General features: G+C 45.0%; 1 long non-coding RNA gene across 1 annotated transcript in view; it reads left to right on the top strand.

Moving 5' to 3' along the window:
* Nucleotides 1–1,088: 1,088 nt before the first annotated feature.
* Nucleotides 1,089–18,634, top strand: part of LOC125940819 (uncharacterized) — a 33,907-nt gene continuing 16,361 nt past the window's right edge. Inside the window, exons 1-2 of the long non-coding RNA XR_007464028.1 lie at nucleotides 1,089–1,154; nucleotides 1,631–1,670. This is a non-coding gene — a long non-coding RNA (uncharacterized LOC125940819). The remainder of the gene's footprint in view (nucleotides 1,155–1,630; nucleotides 1,671–18,634) is intronic.

Genomic DNA, 18,634 nt, shown 5'->3' with positions numbered 1-18,634 from the left:
GGCAACATGACCACTATGATGAATAATTCAAGAAGTTAATCAGTACAGTTAAGATCATTGTTGTTATTCAAACTATTGCGGATGCGAAAACGCAAGAGCCCAGATAATAGAATTTTTTCCAGGTGTTCCGCATAATAATAATAAAGAAAATCCTATGTATACCACAGGAAAGACAACAAATGAGCTCAGATGAGCTGTGCATAGCACAATGTCGCGCAGTAATAGAATGTCGCAGTATATGTCTCTCGTTGTTAAAGTAACGTGAAGGAAGATCTCTTGTTGCGAACAGCAGAAATTAATCAGATAAGATGCAAGGTCTCCGGTGTCTGTAACACAAATTATCTTTTGAGATTTACCATTTCTATATTGCCCTTAAACTACACGACGCAATATCACCGATAACTTAAATATAGCAAGCTCTGTATAGCGTTGTTAACGCGATTCAAAGAAAACTTTCTTTGTCGAAAGTGGCAGAAATCAATCAGACGAAGACGTGGACTCTCCAGCGTCTGTGCCACAAATTATATTTTAATCTTCTTATTAACATCGCTTTATCGTCTTTAAAGTACGCGACGCAGTGTCACCGACGGTAATGGAATAAAAACAGGCTGTGTTTAGCGTTCTTCAATGTGACATTAGGAAAACTTTCTTGTCGCCAACGGCGAAGATCAATCAGAGAAAATCGGGGCCCTTGAGTGTCTGCTCCACAGGACAGCGTTAAATATGCTTTACATTTTATCTATTGTATTTTAAAGCGCCGGATTTCCTTTCCGTGAGTTCATCTTATCTGCTGCTTCGAATCATTTCGCTACGACATGCCATGTTTACATTGTAGCGAAGGACGTCAGTCTCGACATTCGTGCGACATCAATAAAAAGTCAGCGCAACACAATGAACGTTAGTGAACACGGCTTAGGCGGTAGTCGGCTGGTATGCGATGAAAAACACACAGCCGGATGTATGCCTGCCTTGACACAACAACATTGGAGATTTAAAGGGCAGCCGAGAAGCGCACTCCTCCATAATAAACGGTCGGAGCACTCGTAGAGATAATTAATTGTTCATCACTGGCAAGAACATACCGTACTGCGAGTTAGTTCGACACGGCCCGGCGTAAGGATGGTGGCGCTGATGATCGCAGTGTGACGTCATAGGTATGACATGCATACTTTCGTATTTGGGAAGCCTTCGTGCACGAACGCCATGTACCGAAAAAGAGGAGGATTGAGCGTTTCCGCATGATAATGATGACCACGAAGCCTCAATTAATGGCACAAACCACTGTGGGGGATATAGGCCACCAACCGGGTGGTAATATGATCGAAAATTAAAATGAATTAGTTTCAGCGCGTTTCGTATTCGTTTCAGTACGCCGACGTCTTCGCATTTTCTTTAGCCTCATTTTGAGGGAATTCGCGAAGATATTTGCCGGATTCTAACTGACTGAGAATATTGCTTGAGCGCTTTATTCGTATATAACTAGAAAATTGGTGTGCTTTGTGATGAAATGATTAGCCAAACAACATCGTCAGTTCAAGTTATACTTATGTTAAGTTATGAATCATTTTAGGAAAATAAGTAAGCCCATTGCCATCGACGTGGCACCTGCATCTCTTTTTCTGCATTGCAGGAACGTGACCTCAGAAATTGTTGCTTGCACGAATTAAAAGGTCTGTTTACAAATACTTGATCTCTTTTTTTTTCTCTCCCGTTCTCGTTTATTTATATTTTTTGATCGGCCTTTCTGTCATCCACAGCCTCACAACCTAATACATTCGGCAATTAAAATTCCTTTTGTCAAATGCATATACTTGTTTTGTTCAGTTACATTTTTTTACTGGGTGATTTTTAGGGGATTCGCAAGAACATTAGGGCAGTGCAGAGGATGCTGAGTGATGTTTAAACAGCTGGTGTTGGTTCACCTCGTCTACAATCTGGCCTTCTGAAACGAGAAGTGCAGAAGACAAAAAAGTTTACGATCAGTATGCGCTAAAGTGGATGAAAACAAAAGCCTGCGCGCTCACGAGACATTAATTGAATTACTTTGACATCCTCCTTCGAATGCGTTGTTACTTCTAATATTTGTTTTCTCTTTACTTGTTTTCCCCTGTACTTGTCTTTTTCAGTCGCCTAGACATCGCCGCTGGTTCCGCCTGATTAAGGGCACGTTAGAACGGTCGTGGCTTTCTCTTTCTTTCGCGTTTCGTTTACTTTCTTGTATCGCAGGCAGCTTTAGAGGGACACGGAAGGGCGCATTAGACACACAGCGCTAACTTTCAACAACAGATTTATTTGCAGTTATCTTTCTTTCCAAACCTAACTACATCACTAACTTATACTCGTCAAAACGTCATAAAACACGTGTGCATTGCTCGGAAAGTGTGACCTGAACCGGGAAAACCACACGCAGCCACTTTTGTGGCCACACTGATTATTTAGAAGGGTGTCCATTCAACGCGAACAGAGCTAATCGAGCTCTTTTATTAATGAAGAAGTTGATGGTGTACTGGCGCATGCGTCACCAAATGTGGCTATGTTCGCAGGCTTCCATAGTCACTTCGAACTTGCGTCTACTCGTGATAACAGTTTATTTATCAAACCAAATCAAATCAAACAGGCAAAGACTAATATGTCTGAGACGTCACTTGAATTTTTCGACCCATGAAGCAGACGACAGGAGCGCTTCTGCCGTGAGCTCCATCGTTCGTGTCTTCTGCTCTGTTTATCAAAATATAACCGGAGCCAGCACTTAACGCAACGCAAAAAGAATGTCTATCTCCGAAGGGGACGGTTCGTGATACACGCTCGCGAACAAACCTCCAACCATCGCCCGTTATCAGATTACGTTCAGTAATAAAGGCGTGGGAATCAACATATGATGCGACGGAAAACAAATGGAGGAAGGAAAACAGAAGACTCATAGGCACGAGCGTTAGTGTCGAGAAAGCCATTTGATTACAACTTCGGAGGCACCTTTAACGATATGCAAATACAGCGTCGCGGAGTACAACACGTCCGGGTTGTTGAAGTTCACGTCCTGCCGATAGCGTTCAAGCCGTAACGTGCTCACGTCAGATGTGGCGCAAGGCGGCCTGATGATGCGAAACTTGACCTCTGGTCCCTCTGGCGATCAGGATGTGCGCGTCGAAGCCAAGGTCGATTGGTGCGAGGAACTTCGTGGGCGATAGTGATTGCGGCAATAAAAACTAAGCCAAACGTTACCCCGTGGCTGTTGTGGATATATTATACGCGTAAATGTACACCTGCAGCCCATTTCGCACTTGCAGGATTAGCGCTTTATCACGCAAATGGTATGCCGAAACGATATGCGGGTATATGCCGAAACTTCGGGGAGACCACAGCCGATATCGTTAGTTTTGCGCAAGTATTGTCCCCCACCCCCGAAACAAAAAGAAAAACATAGGCTACCAAATTTCACTTCTCGGTGTGCGCTGACGTCATCAAGGCCATCATACTGTTTTACTCATTACCAACGGCGAAAAGCTGCTCTTTATTTCGATCCGCCTATATCTCCAACAGCAGAGTGGGGAGCTGTGTACAGGATACAATATGGCATACGATGACGTCACGTGAATACTACCTACTCATGTTACTCATGCTGCCACAAACCCACGTGCCAAATATGCTTACCTATTCAGGTTATGTGAAATTAGGTTTACGTGATTTTGAGGTCGTTGTTTATATGAAAGAGGACTATAGTTTTGTCTCTCAATGTTTTATTTGATGCGATCATCACAATGCACTCAAATGCTAAAACTAAAAGATAGAAAAGAGTCTCGGCAAAGACTTTAAAAGTCAGTCAAAAGTCAACATTTATTGAAAAGAAAGCAATGGCGACATTGCCTGCATTGTAAAGCTATATGGCGACGCTGTGGAAATCTGCTCTATTCGCTCGCTCTCATCAATCACTCCGCCACAATATCCATCAGGTATTGCATAATGTCTCGCTCTAATTGTTCTGCACGCATTCATTAAATTACTGGCTGACTGTTTGATTCGTTCGTTCGTTCGTTCGTTCGTTCGTTCGTTCGTTCGTTCGTTCGTTCGTTCGTTCGTTCGTTCGTTCGTTCGTTCGTTCGTTCGCTCGCTCGCTCGCTCGCTCGCTCGCTCGCTCGCTCACTCACTCACTCACTCACTCACTCACTCACTCACTCACTCACTCACTCACTCACTCACTCACTCACTCACTCACTCACTCACTCACTCACTCACTCACTCACTCACTCACTCACAAAACGCTTGTCTCCGGGAATCCAGTAAGCTTACCGCATTGTATAATAAGACACCATTTTCTTTCTCGTAACCGCTTGCCAAACCTAACTACATCACCGCGCGATGCCTGCTGCACCCTAAACGCAACCTACTAGCAATAGCATCAACGCCTCGGAGCGCTCCACTCAAGGAAGAGGGAAAAAAAAAATAACAGCAGGAAACAAACAACAATATCTCCAGCAGAGCCACGTCGGTCAGGTTGCGTTAGCATAGCACCAGTTCCTTGGCTCCCTGCCATGCCATCCGGCGGTGACGTAAGGGCAGCAGCGATGCTGGGAACTTCCTAGGATGTGTTACATTATTATTTTGACTGTCGGCGATAAAGGCAAGGGCCGGAGGTGAAGACAGCTTGCGTGTTATTATAAACGCTTTCCTTCGTTCGCTCTTTCTTTCTTTCTTTGCTCTCTCCCGCAGTAGAGACGCCTGGTGGCTAATTGAATATCCTCTCCTCCGGGTCGATGAAGAGCAGTAAAAGGAGTTGTTGCGGTTACGCTAAAAGTAAAACAACACAAATGTAATGAGCGTGGCGCACCGGTGGGGTTGACACGGAGGTATCGCGAAAAAGAGAAAGCAATAACTGGCGCACGATGAGAGTGTGAATGACAGTGGAACGGGAGCGTCTCGCGGGTTATACGCTAGGAAACGCGGGCTATCGCGACTACTCACGCAGTAGACGTCACAAAAAAAAAAGAGAGAGAAAAAAAAAAAAACGCGCTTGGTAGGTCGTTCGATGCGGCAGTCGACGGTGAAACGACGTCTGATATCGATAGCAGGCAATTTGGACCGATCAGAGGGCCCATGCAACGGATCTCGGTGGCTGCATATTTCGTAACGATCCCTTCAACTTTTTTTGTGTGTGTGATTGAGCGTGCTATGCTGCCGTTGTCACGGGGATTCGGCGGATTCGGCGGATAATCATAAAACAACAAAATTAATTTAAATGGGTCATAAGATAATGCGGACCCGGGCGCATGTTTGATCTAGAGTACCGTTTCATTTTCATTTTTTTTTCTCTCATCCCACCGTTTACAGCAGTACATCAAAGCCACACAGAGCCAGTGACGAAGGGCGAATGAAATGAAAAGTGTAATTGGGTCTTTACAATCAATTCATCGACCAATCAACCTTTGAAAGACTCAACGTCTTTCAAAGGCATACTGTGGTAACAAACTTATAAGTGTACAGGGTAGAATGGTAAACAAATGTGGCATTGCGATAAAATAAAATCAAAAACCTGTACCAAGCTGGCAGAATGAGCAAAACGTAAGGTACAGTAATTGTAATAAAAAGACAAATAAAGAAAATGAATCATGCACTACATGCATTCACCAGACACATGTAACAGATGTACAGTGGAAAAACTCCCGATACAGCTTTCTGGTGGTCAATACGTGCTACGTAAAGGTGTTTTTCCGTGCGTGAAAGAAGCCCGCGAATACACGCAAAATGGCCGCGCGACAGGCCGCTCGAGGCACTCGAGGGAGTCAGTGCGCTTTAGAAGTAAAGAAAGGTCAGGACATGACCCCCCCACCATTTCACCCTGTGCCCGGTCAAATCTATGCTCCCCCCTTCAGGAAACATTTCTGGAATGTATGAGTTCTCTAACTAGTGGGGCAATCAATCTTTTTTTTTTAACACGAAAGTGTTTTATGCCGGGGTCCACCAAGACTTCACTGACGTATTTCCGTCACGGAAATACGTCAGCTTACAATGTACACGAACATAATACAAAGAAAGAAACCAGAAGAAAAAGTTCCACAAACATGCAAAATTTGAAAATCGAACCCACGACCTCTCGGTCCGCGACGATAGATCGCCGAGCGTTTAACCCATTGCGCCACAAACGCATTTGCAGAGAGCTACACAGACGCGCCTTATATATCTAACACTCCTCCGTGTACCCGCGCTCTTGCTCGGGGCGGTGCCGCCGCCTACGAGCAGAAAAGAGAAGTACTGCATTATGACACTAACGCGCACCGACAGTGAACGCTTCGGTAGTCTCAGCACTACGACGCCTCGATGCCAGCATTCGAAGGGACGCTGGCATCAAGAAGCACTACCAACGCCACCTAGGTGGCGTTCACCGTACTCAGCACAGCGGAGCGTGGCCTCCGCAATTAGCTCTGAAAATGTTTCTGAAGTTGATCGCGGAGGCTGCAATTACGACGCGCTGTACGCGCTGATTTGACTCGGTGACGATTCAGTTACGTGCTTTGTCTTGCGCGTTGTATTAGTGTGTCAGTTACGTGCTTCGTCTTTCGCGTTGTGCTAGCGTGTGCAGCGTAGTGCAGCTTCCATATGCACGACGGTTGCTCATGGTCATCGACGTTGGTAGTCGTGATGGAGGAGACGTGCCACCAGGCGTCAGCGTGGGTGCATCAACGCCTAAGGGCGCTTTAGCCACAAAACACCAATAGACATTATATATCAATGTGCAATAAACATTACACTACTTCTGTGAAGACACGTTTCACTTTCGTGTTCTATACCGATTCCTATATAAGAGGGATCAACCACATTTTTTTTCGTCAATTTTTGCTCGGCAGGCTACGTTTACATGAGTGTCAGGTCGCCTGGGCTTGTCGTGCAGAAATCCGGTGGTCAGGTTTCCGTAGGGCGTCGATTCGAGCCTCGGTCAGTACGCCTGGAACGGATGGGTTGACTGGCGTTGTAAATGCTGGCGTGTGGGTACGGGCCAGCCGGACTTCTGACTCTACCCATTCTAGTCCACTACGCGTAAACAAAGCTTAAGTTAAGTACTGCTACTGAAGGTAAGCACTTCAATAACATGAAACGTTCACTGTAGCTTTATACGACATGCCGCTTTCATACACGGGTAAATGTCGTGTATGTCGATCATACTAGCAACAGCAATACTTTATTGTTTGTATAAATCGAGCGCACGCACTCAAGACAATACCGTTTTTTTTTCCGTGTTTTTCCCCCTCGTTTTTTAGCGTTTTTGCGTAAGCGTTATAGAGACAAGAGCAAAAACACGAACTTTCGCTGTTGTGCATTTCCCGCGTGGTATTCGGAATGACATATAGATGTGACATCTTTCTCAGAGCTGACGTGTGTTTGATGGTATCGAAAGGTGTAACCTCCGTTGCCGGCGTTTCACACGCATCGTAGTCGTATGCGTGCAGACACAAGCGATAATGAGATGCGGAATTAGTCAAAGCCTGACGCTAAAGAAATCGGCTTAAGCGGATCGCTGACGCATTCCCTCGCAGAGTGCTTCCGCAGAAGCGCATGTTTCACGCCTGCTATATTTGGCATGGCGATCTATATTCTATATAAACATGTTTACAGCCTCCTATTGGAAAGCCTTTATGATCCAGCGTTTAGTTCCAGGAACCCTGTGCTTTTTTTTAGCGGCGGCCGGTTTCGAGAGATGCGTCCCAAAGTTTTCTTGCTAAATGTAAATGTATTGATGGTTCAGTTACCATAAAAGTCCTCGGAAAAAAAAAAAGAAGAAAACATACCGGATACACAACACGTAGCTGATTCATCGTGTCTCCGAAGGGGGGGGGGGGGGGGGGGGTTGTGGGTGCTGTTTAAATATGTCAGAGTACATATGCACACCTAACCCAGCTTTCTGCATTTAAGGACCACCAAAGAGAATAAAACTACACTTCCCATCATGAAGTAGTCTTTTACAATGCTATTATGGTCAATTTTTTTAGACAAGAGGTTGACTACTCGACGAAAAAACAAAAAGCATTCCGAAATCTAATCTTCGAATTTCGCGCTGGAACACGCGCGCCGGTACATGAGTGTCACGTCACGAATTTCTAAGGTTTTTTTTTTTTTTATTACTACTTTTATGTGGGCCAATTTGGAACTGTAATACGCTTCGAAACTTAGATGCTTTGTTCTTTGGCTGCTTCAGAATGGAGTGCAATCCGTATTTGCCGTTAAAAAATTTAACTAGGCTTGAGAAGACGCCGTCAGAGATCCATGACGTCACCGTGAGCTGGTGCGCGATCTTCAAGCTGGCGTCGCCAACTTTCCCCCGTCTTATCTCGCTTATCAAGTCACCTATCAAGAGTGGCTCTACTGATAATGTTTAAGTGTAATTTATTAACACGTATGAACTCGCTTCTCTCTTTTGTGTCCCTATAAAGGGCTTCCTTTCGTGACAGCGCATTGTCATTGTGCTTCTAACGGAGGAAAAGCCGTTGACCGCATACGCGATTTCGAATGCGAATCGAACAGCAAAGAATACTTGATTCGCCATTCACATTTCGGACGTGTGCACGCACTTATATAAGAACGGGTCTAAGAGGAGAATCACGTCGAATGGGCGCCGTTTCGCAATGTATATAGCGCGTTGCCGCGGTGGCTTTGACGGGCGGAGCAGCCATTGACCGCAGAACGCGATTTCCGAGAACTCGGTCGGTCGCCAAAGCGTCGTTCCGTCCGTAGTCGACGTTGCCGAATGCGACACGCACGCAGACGGTGACGACCAGGGTCGCTAATCGATCATTTTTTGAATGTACGGCGCTGAGAGGTCCAATCGAGACGCACAGCTGCGCCCTTGTCGCGTACGTTCTAATGAATCGCTCTCGGATGTTTAGACTCGGGGCTGTAGCCCAAGCTGGACCCTGCGTTGTCACAGTTATGACTTATCCTCTCACTCTCACCAGACGGTGTATGTAGCAGTCAAGTCACGAGTGTTCATTCTGTAGCTGTCCCGCATATTTTACCCCTGCACTACTCTATTTGTTGATATTTATTTCTCCTTTTGAAATGCGATAAGCCCTGTTTGGCTCACAAAGACTGAGGCCAGGGGTTCGAATGCACGAACGAAGGTCTCAGTTTGCGTTCGGGCTTGCAGACTCGCGTATAGATTTATCTTTAGATTTGCCTATCTATCTATTTGACGCACACACAAGTACAAGCACGGACGTGCAGACACGCAAACACACACCGAAATAACGCGCGCGCCCGCGCAACTCACGCATATACAATTAACATAACCCGCACGCACACAGACATCACACGCATACTCAGTCAACTCACACGACCCACTCACACAACTCATGCACACACGACTCGCACGCACAAACTACACGCAATGCGAGCACACGACATGGTGGATGTTATAGTCTCTTGGCTGAAATCAGCGCAAGAGAACGGCTCTCTCGCGCGCCTAACCGCGCGAGAACCCTTCGGGAAGCGACATAATCATAACTACATTTCTCGACTCGGAAGCCCCTGTCGTACGAAGCCGGCAGTGTCGGATCTGAAGCTCTTCTCGAAAACCCGGATGAGCCCGAAAAGAAAACGGAAAACAAACCGAAGCAAGCCCTTCGGATCCAACGCAGCGTTTGTAAGGCATCCGCGCGCGCGCTTTTGAGTTTCTCCCAAAGTCCTGAGCTAGCTATCCGCGTCGTCATGCGCCACGCAAAGGATTTTCAGTGACGCAATGGTGAGCCTGCGCAACCGACTCGAGCCGAGAAGTGTAGAGCGCCAACAAGGGTCTCGCCAAGGTCACTGCGCAACTAGGTTTCTTCGAGCTGACTTTTTTTCCGTTCTGGAGCTTCCTGACGGCTGCACAAACGCATAGTCGCGTACTAAAGCGTCAGCTGTTCGCCTATAGTCAACTGCACCGAGCTATGGGTGCACGTAAGAGAACTCCCCCAACTCATGAAAAAAAAAAAAAAAAAAAAAAAAAAAAAAAAAAAAACAAGAACACTTTAATTTGTTGAGTGTGGTGGTGTGGTTTTGTGTATTGGTTGTGGAACTCTGATGGTGCACTGTGCCTAACATTCATTGCACATCATACCTACCTTGAATCTATCTATCTATCTATCTATCTATCTATCTATCTATCTATCTATCTATCTATCTATCTATCTATCTATCTATCTATCTATCTATCTATCTATCTATCTATCTATCTATCTATCTATCTATCTATCTATCTATCTATCTATCTATCTATCTATCTATCTATCTATCTATCTATCTATCTATCTATCTATCTATCTATCTATCTATCTATCTATCTAATCTAGCAAGGAATCAAATTCATCCTGCACCCCTGTGGCCTCTCTCATATCGCCTCGTGTGTTAATTGCTTTCAATCAATCAATGAATTTAACAACCAGACATAGGTTGGAGGAAAAGGCAGGGTAAAAGCCGCGATTACAGCTTGAAGGGGCCCAGAGTCGACCCTTATCGGTATTTCATGGTAGCGGCGACGCATAAGAAACCAGCGGAACATAACAGCGTTATGCGTTAAACCCGATCTATCAAGCAATCGATGGATTAATCTTGTAGACTGTAATGAATAACTTGCTCGTAAAAAGTTAGAAGTACTTGATAAACGCACACAAACACTCAGTCAATCCATCGAATATGTAGTGAGTCACCTGATCACGTAAAGTTCTATGTATACTTTCATGTGGTTAACAGGAACTACCGAATAATCCCAGAATATGTAGGTAGAAGCTATTGGTGTCACGAGGAACGAACGCACCTTGGAAAAGGTTTCTACGGCCAAAGTTCGAGTTCGTCAACCAATCAGACACTGTTAAAGTGGACGTTGTTAACACACTGTAATCAACAAGACGGTGGCAGCTGTTTTCACAACTATTTACAGTTGCCCTTTTCATTTCACCGTTCCTGCATATTCATGCGCTCAGATTCATATTCTCTTGCTTTTGTTTAAACATTGTGTGAATGGAGATTTTATTGTCTGTCACGGTGCGTACATTTAGCGGTTGCTATACTTTCGTTAGTATTACTGCTATTAAGATTATAATTTTTCCATTATCCACCCCATTCATGGTTAAGCACGATTTTATTTTGCGTAGAACCACACGAAGCAAACAGATAACGACGCCATGGAAAGGATAGGGGATAGTGAACTGCTGTGTTCAATTGAAACGTAGAAGTGATAAAGCAAAGGAAAATGATAGTTGACGAAAACGGCAAGTATCTCGTTAGCAGGTATAAGAAATAGGCCTAAGGACTCTTCAGTTTGTGGAATCTGTCGAAATTTTGGAAATGGCTGAACGGTTGGGACAAGGGGGTGGAAGGCTGTTCAGGGATGGATGTTCTTCAGAAGACGTTTTTCGGTAGGAATAATCCCCAAAAGAATGCGCGGAACGCGTGCCTGTCAGGTGACTGCTTCTTTGTGTTGTCCTTCCTACCATACAAGCTCCTTTGTGGGCGTGCGCAGAAATCCCAGTGTACAAGCCTGTACATTTGGTACCAAGCAGAGCGTGTTCATTTTGACTTGTGCACAAAGAGCGTTTTTTTTTTCTCCCCCACTCTTCGGGCAAGTCATTTGACACGCATCTTCCATTCCGGAGGGCAAGCAGGTTTTTCTGCCTGGCAAGGCCTGAACCGAAGGTAAGGGGCCAGCTAAGTTAACCGCCTCTCCGATTACGATAATAATGGAACCGTGGTGTTTCGGAAGGATTACCGCGCCTCCTCTTCTAAGAGGTGTCATCCGACCGAAAACAGACGACACGTGAAGACGAAAAAAAAAAGAAAGAAAAATGAAGGTGCGAAAGAGCAGCGTTGACTGCAGTGGTCAGTTTGAAGGTCGTGAATAGCACCCCGGACAATGCAGCACCTTGCCAGGCAGCATTCCACTGGTTCGTCGAACAAGACACCTGTCCCTGGATGTCCCGAAAGGATGCACGGTCTGGTTTGGGACGCGAAGATGATTGTCCATGTTGTATGGTCGAGGCGTTGACAGCGGTTGTGGCATTGCAAGTTGCCTAACCTTGAAGATGGCATCTCGTCTTCGCAATTTTCAGTGTGGTAGCTGTCTCTCGTGCATTATGGCTGCGACAGACAAGCTAGAATGGGTTTGGGGTGGGTGGGGGAGAAAGACGGAGAAGTGCAAACCTTTTCTTCGTAAATAATGGCCGACACTCCTAGAATGTGATGCTTCACAAAAGCGCAGGTTCTTCAATTCCGTACATATCCATTCGTATACACGTACACTTCCTCATAGGCAGCTGCGGTACACAATCGCTTTCTAAATTAATTTATTGCAAGTTGCCTAACCTTGAAGATGGCATCTCGTCTACGCGAATTTCAGCGTGGTAGTTGCCTCTCATGCATTGTGGCTGTGACAGACAAGTCAGTATGGGTTTGGGGTGGGTGGGGGAGAAAGACGGAGAAGTGCTAACCTTTTCTTCGTAAATAATGGCCGACACTGCGAGAATGTCCATTCGTATACGCGTACACTTCTTCAGAGGCAGCTGTGGGACACGATTGCTTTCTACAGCAATTTCTTTTCTCTTACTTCTTTTTTTTTTATTTGAATACACTGGCATGTTACGAAAGCGAAATGCAAAATTTTTAATGTTGTTGAAATAACACGGTTAGATGCGGAATACGGCATCTCGACGTACGCGGAGAAAGTAGCCGTCTGTTCTAGTTTTTAATTCATAAGCTTTTATTTTTTTGCATTATATGATGCTTAGGAGATGTTGGCGCCTTTCCTGAAGCAAGAAACCACCCTTCATTTGCGTAAGCACTAAGATGGTGTAAAATCGGTAGTACGTTGGCCTGCTGAAGTTGCGTTCTGTATCCTGGATTTTAATCGGCTTATTTTCACGAAAGATGATGCCAAGAAAGCTGACGAAAGTTCACGAAATACAGTTCCACGTCCATGCGACTTTATATCCGCGATGAATATTCAATATAGGGGTGCGCGAATTGTAATTATTCAGACCGAATCGTAAAATGCGAGAAGCGAATCGAATATTGAATGCGTGGCGAATAGTTTTCGAATAATGAAGAGCAGCTGTTTTCTCACTATGGAACGGTGTTCACATCTTAATATTTGTAACGTTAGCTGGTTTCTGTCATATGTCATACATTATGAAACTTTATTTTGGTTATTAAAAGTAAAAATGGACAATTATAAACAAGAAAATTGCTGCCAAGGCAAGTTTGTACCGAATTTGCTTTAATAAACCCAGAGAAAGAAAGAAATAAAAGTAATCAGTTTATTCGCAAACACACATCTCTACAAACATTGCGCATGATCTCTGTGTAGACTGTTAACTATGTACGACTCCTTCAGCGACTCCTTTTTATGCCTATTAAGGAACTCTGCCTGTTAGGAGACTATAAAGAAACTTGGAGGTTAACAAAGAAGCTCGAGAACAAGTTAAGGACCGCACATGGCGATGGAACGAAAAATGTTAGGAGTAACGTTAAGAGACAGGAAGAGAGCGGTGTGGATCAGACAACAAACGGGGATAGCCGATATTCTAGTTGACATTAAGCGGGAAAAATGGAGCTGGGAAGGCCATGTAATGCGTAGGATGGATAACCGGTGGACCACTGGAGTTACAGAGTGCATACCAAGAGAAGGGAAACGCAATCGAGAACGGCCGAAAACTCGGTGGGGTGATGAAGTTAGGAAATTTGCAGGCGCAAGTTGAAATCAGCAAGCGCAAGCTATTTTTTGATATTCAAAATATATTTTTCTTAGGGGTACTTGGAGATCGCAGGGAGAGGCCTTCGTCCTGCAGTGGAAATACAGGCTGATGATGACTATGATGATGGTGATGAAGGGACTCTGCCTATACCATACCTGCGGGGATGCAATGCATCATGCTATTGCTTCAATTTTACGCTTGACCGTGCAAAGTTGATGCTTTGAAATAGTCGGAAACCATTCGACAATGGCGACAATTCGCTTCGAAGACCGAATCGAATAAGACGCTATTCGATTCGTTATATGAAAGTTTCGAATATTCGGACACCCATGCACAACTCAGCACGAGTTCTTACGTTTTAACAAAAAGACACGGTATTGTATGTAATGAATGACCATTGGCTTTTTTTCACGCTCTGATCAAGAATGAAGTAGTGCGAGAGACGAAAAATGCTGCTAGCAAGACGCGTCTTGCCGATGTCATGGCTCTCCGAGAAAGATGCCAATCCGAAGACACAGCCTCCCAACATTGTCATGCATTATACGAAACTATCTGGGCAGACTGGCGGCGCACGCAAGCTCTTTCACAAAGTATTTCGTTTGATGGCCTCAGAGATTGGAGGACGCGCAATGACACCGTTGGTGGTCTCGGAGGTCACACAGCCTTGCTCCACTTGGAGCAAGTGAGAGATGGAATAACTGCTGCTCAAAAAGAATACGTTGACAACAGAAGCACCATGCACGTATCGCCATGTGTGCTTAAACAGACGATACGTATCCGCAATCAGCAAGAGATATGCATGAGTCAGAACGCGTTCTTCGGTATATCTGAATGGCGGCGTGTTTCAATTGTACAGCAGGTCAAAGAACTACTGTCACCTCGTGACAACGTGTGGATGTTGATAAAACACGATCAGCGCTCCTTGAGTCATATGCGGGCTGCTGCCTGAACGTGCGAAAATGTTGAAAGGACGCTAACGATGAACGCCAAATAAGCCTACAGTTGTCGGTGTGTAATTAGCAAGCACCAAATGCTTTCTTATCGTTACACAAGTTTCAAGAAATGCCCGCAGCAGATAACACTGGATTACTTAACGTGGCGGACACCCCTTCCAACGATGAATTGAAAGGAATACTTGACTAATGAGCAAAATTTCCCAAATATTGCTCATTAGTAAGAATTTCACAAATTTTGCTCATTACACTAAACAAAAAATGCAAAATCAGTTTCCAGACTGATAAAGGATTTATTAAAACGGTGCTTAATAAAAGTGAAGCTTTTCAAGAGAATTCTTTGCTCCTTGCTAGGACGTTTCCACTGCTGCGGCTGCTGCTGTGCACACCGCGTCGGGAGGTGGTTCAGAACCTGCACATACATGACAGGAACATGGCAGAGAGGAAAGACGAAGCGAGAAACTCGTTTCGAGCTTTGCACCGCTTCGAATGTGCACAATGCCCTCTGAACCTCCCTGGGCATCGCCACAATACCTTCTTGACGGCTGTAATTAACCGTGACCCCCCGCAAGAGCACTGCAGAAGCTGCAGCGTGTACATTTGCACTCACGCACAACAGCCACGAGGGGAGATTTAGAATGGTAGAAAGAGGAGACAGGGGAACGCTTAAAGCCAGTGCTGTGACGAAGCGGGTGAATGACCACTCTTCGCACCTGGCAGCTCGCATACGTGGAATTCGAATCGCGGGGAAAAAAGGAAGGCGCTGTCACAGAGCAGGCTTCTTTTGGGGTCCCTTCAATAAAAGAAGCCCTAGTGCTAGGCATGGCGACAGCTGCGGACACACTGTAAAAATGTCATAATAAGGAGAATAATAATAACTTTAATAATAATTCAAGGCATGGTAGGGCAGCTTTCTGATATTTCTGAAAAATAAACACCGAGCAAGTTTGGCCATGCTGACAACTGACGTGCAGGGCGTGCAGACGCAAAGCCGCATTAAAGCACCGCATTAAAGCACAGAAAGCTTGGCTTACATCGATTCACACAGTGCGTGGGATGTGCATAATTTTTGTTATCAGTACCTCGGGGACAAGTTGATAATTAGGAGAGAAAATGAGGGTCGAAGTTCCGTGTTCTTCTTTTAATTTCGCGCCAATTTTTCTGCGCCGAGGAACCTCAGTGTGACGTCACTGATGACATAAATTTTGTTTCCCATTTGGGTCATTGTAGGTCAGTAAATTATGCAGATTGGCTAAGCTCGGTCTTTGGCAATTTTAGAGCATTGCGTACCTCATCTTTACCGGTAAAGAGTTACGTACTCCCGAGCGGAGACCGGCAAAATCTATGACGCCGTGGCGAGCAGGAGCGTGAACTTCAAAGCGGCGTCGCTACCGGTCTCAAACATGGCGTCTATGACGTATTTCGGCTCCGAAATCGCTTCCGGCGCATGAAGTCAACAAAAGCATGACCTTTGAGACCTGTTTTGCCATCCAGAGAGAGCCGTCGCTCGGGTGTGGATTTGGCCACCACCTATCCATACTAATGGGTTAGTTTTTTTTTTTTTGGTGCCTGCCGACAGCTGTCAAGCCTTGTCGACAGGTCACTAGTACATACAAGAGCATGACATAATAAAGTATGAACATAGAACAGCATTTCTACCAATATTCCATGTTACAGTAAATGTACAAGTTATGAGTTTGTATACTAAACTTAAGACAAAGATGCACTCGCTAAACTCAATGGAGTCAAGCATGATGCGCACCAACTTTACACTGACACTCAATCAACAATTATTTTTCTCTTTACTGCGCTTCGAAAAAAATAAGTGAAACAAATTAACGGTGGATTTTATCGCAAGGCGAGCGGGCGCTTACGACTACCGATGCTAGGTTCAAAATTATTTAACGTGCCTTGCGAACTAACCGGCTTAAAATATGAAGTGCAACATGTACACTAAGGTGAGTAGTTAATATAACTAATTCGTAATATTTTAGGAACTACATCGACATTTACTGTGATTTCTGATTAATTTAGGTTCCCTCTAGAGTAATCTACCATATCCCAGTAGAATTATGCTATTTACCACAAAGATATTAAAGTATATTACTGGATAAAAAATACAACACTCGGTGTATTATGTATCTTTTTTGTTTCGCTTTTCAAGACCTCAAAATGTTAGACGCATGCGTCGCTGCCTTTTGCACACTCTAGTGTCATACGAACAGATGGCAACGACGCGAGATGGCAAAAAAAATTTTTTTTTAAGCGCTGGTACGCTTCAATCAATCATTAATATCGGATCTCATTGCCATAAAAAGCATTTGAAACCCTGACCTTTCCTTCGAAACATCGTTTGCGGAGCGTGCAGCTATTCTTATTCTGGCATGTATATTACATCGTGCTTTACTACCAGAGCGAATATCTTCCTTCGGCTCTCTCGCTCGCCTTTGCAGTCGGACTTGCTTCGCCGAGGGCAGTGCTCTTTCGCGACCGAGTTTCGGTTTCGGGGCGCATTCGTCATCTAAGTTCGCTGCGCGTTTGTTGTCGAGACGCGCAGTTGCGTTTGGCCGGCTCGCCACGGCTTCGCTTAGACCGCGACTCCGACAGTGGCGTGGGATCGGCATGATTTTTTAAGCGAACGGTCGGGGAGGAGTATCTGGCCTCCGTGGAATCAACGAGCGGAGAAGGAAGAGCAGTCGTTGTCATGCCCTCGTCAGTTGGATGACATCCATAGCCTTCGAGATCCGCACACTCTCGGAGGCCATGCTACAGAAGTTTAGTTTTGATGTCACGCCGCCGGCGTATACCAGACCCCCCCCCCCCCCAAAAAAAAAAAAAAAAAAAAAAAGAGAAATGTAGCCTCCGAGATCAGACAGCACGATCTCAGAGGCCATGTTATAGAAGTAATGTTTCGATGTTACGCCGTCGACGTATACGAAACATAGGAACATAGGCCCAAAAAGCAAGCGAGAAATGCCGCGCGACTGTAGTCGCGCGGCATCTGTTTAATGTTTTGCGGGCTTTCTCTTTGTTCTGTGTTTTAACACTCGAAAAAAAAAAAAAAACCTCTGTTAAGTACGTATAGAGCAACAGAAAAATGGATCGGGAATTTTTCATGATGGGCTACAATTTTCAGATTATTAATGTGGCTCTGATTGTGTAATTACGCGAAATATAAAACTAGTCTGACTTGCTCCAAGCGACGGCAAACAACATCGCCTTACTTCTGTCCAGCTACGTGTGCACTCGCATATTAATTTTTTTTTTTTTTTGGCACGAAGTTCTGTGGAGACACCCTGAATCATATATACTACAGTGAAAAGTGATGCGGCAGTTCCGCAAGACGACAGAGCAAGCATTTCTTAAGTGTTCCCTGCAAGTACAGGTGCGTAGTGACATTTTAACTGTACGACAATTGTACACATGGCTTTTCGTACTGGCAAAAATAGGCATTTTATTTTTTAGACAAACGCCTTTTGCGTACGGCGTTTCGTTTGACAACTGGGAGGAGAAATAGGCAAAGTCGATAACCGCACCTCTTCCACTCTCGGTTGGCGTAATCGCAAAGCGCAGAAGTCGGAACCGCTATCGAAACACAGAAGCGCGCAGCCTGTGACGGTGGTAGCTTCTGTTATACCGAGATAAGCGAGGAGCTTTGCGTCGGTCGTCACTGTCTTGCATTCGTAATCACGCGAACAGCAATTAAACTTCGCAGTTCGATATCTCGAAGCACGGATACGCTAGAAGAATTCTGCCAAGGCGAACTCTGTAGAAACACGACTGGCCTCTAACTTTTCAATACCACCGTGCCTGCATACTGCAGCCAGTCAAAAGTCAATTATTCAATTTTTGTTAATTGCACTGCTAATGGCGATAATTATCATCTTACTGTGTGCCCCCTCGCCACATAACGCTACTGTAGAGGTGGTTTTCGCGTACGTCTCGGCGCCTAATAATAATAATAAAAAA

Source organism: Dermacentor silvarum, chromosome 10 (assembly GCF_013339745.2).
Source record: "Dermacentor silvarum isolate Dsil-2018 chromosome 10, BIME_Dsil_1.4, whole genome shotgun sequence".
Taxonomy (NCBI): Eukaryota; Metazoa; Arthropoda; class Arachnida; order Ixodida; family Ixodidae; genus Dermacentor; species Dermacentor silvarum.
The sequence above is the reverse complement of the archived record's forward strand: the minus strand, read 5'-3'. Positions and strand labels throughout refer to the sequence as shown.